We start from the raw sequence: 1,182 nt of genomic DNA, 5'->3' as shown, positions 1-1,182 counted from the left end.
CTGTAGCCGGGACTTGGATGAATGAAAGCGGCTGAAAAAGAGAGAAAGAGCGAAAGAAAAAAAAGTTGGAAAAAATTTCTAAGTCCGAAAAATTCCAAGACCGGTTTTTGGTGGAGACCGGTCGGCAGTTGGGCAGTTGAGCGGGCGGCCCGGCCCGGGCTCTGGTGAAAGTCCGGCGACCCTCTCGGAAATGAGCTTTTTCGTACAGTTACTGCCCGGAACATCCACCACTTTCCTATATAGGGAAGAGGTTGTCGAAAATGAAAATTGAAAAATTTTCTAAGTCCGAAAAATTGAAAAATTTTTCTAAGTCCCGACGATGGATAGTGAAGCTATAGGCGGCACTGGGACGAGCAAAGGCGGCTGAAAAAGAGAGAAAGAGCGAAAGAAAAAAAGTTGGAAAAAATTTCTAAGTCCTAAAATTTCCAAGACCGGTTTTTGGTGGAGACCGGTCGGTAGTTGAGCGGGCGGCCCGGCCTGAGCTCAGGTGAATGTCCGGCAAAATTTCGGAAATCAACTTTTTCGTACAGTTACTGCCCGGAACATCCACTACTTTCCTATATAGGGAAGAGGTTGTCGAAAATGAAAATTGAAAAAATTTTCTAAGTCCGAAAAATTGAAAAATTTTTCTAAGTCCCGACGATGGATAGTGAAGCTATAGGCGGCACTGGGACGAGCAAAGGCGGCTGAAAAAGAGAGAAAGAGCGAAAGAAAAAAAGTTGGAAAAAATTTCTAAGTCCTAAAATTTCCAAGACCGGTTTTTGGTGGAGACCGGTCGGTAGTTGAGCGGGCGGCCCGGCCTGAGCTCAGGTGAATGTCCGGCAAAATTTCGGAAATCAACTTTTTCGTACAGTTACTGCCCGGAACATCCACTACTTTCCTATATAGGGAAGAGGTTGTCGAAAATGAAAATTGAAAAAATTTTCTAAGTCCGAAAAATTGAAAAATTTTTCTAAGTCCCGACGACGGATAGTGAAGCTATAGGCGGCACTGGGACGAGCAAAGACGGCTAAAAATGGCGAGAAAGAGCGAAAGAAACAAAGTTGGAAAAAATTTCTAAGTCCTAAAATTTCCAAGACCGGTTTTTGGTGGTGACCGGTCGGCGGGGTGTGATGGTAAGCCCCGCCTGAGCTCTGGTGAAAGCCCGGCAAAATTTCGGAAATCAACTTTTTCGTACAGTTA

This window comes from Daphnia pulicaria, unplaced genomic scaffold (genome assembly GCF_021234035.1).
Source record: "Daphnia pulicaria isolate SC F1-1A unplaced genomic scaffold, SC_F0-13Bv2 h1tg000146l, whole genome shotgun sequence".
NCBI classification, from domain to species: Eukaryota; Metazoa; Arthropoda; class Branchiopoda; order Diplostraca; family Daphniidae; genus Daphnia; species Daphnia pulicaria.
Note: the sequence above shows the minus strand (reverse complement) of the source record.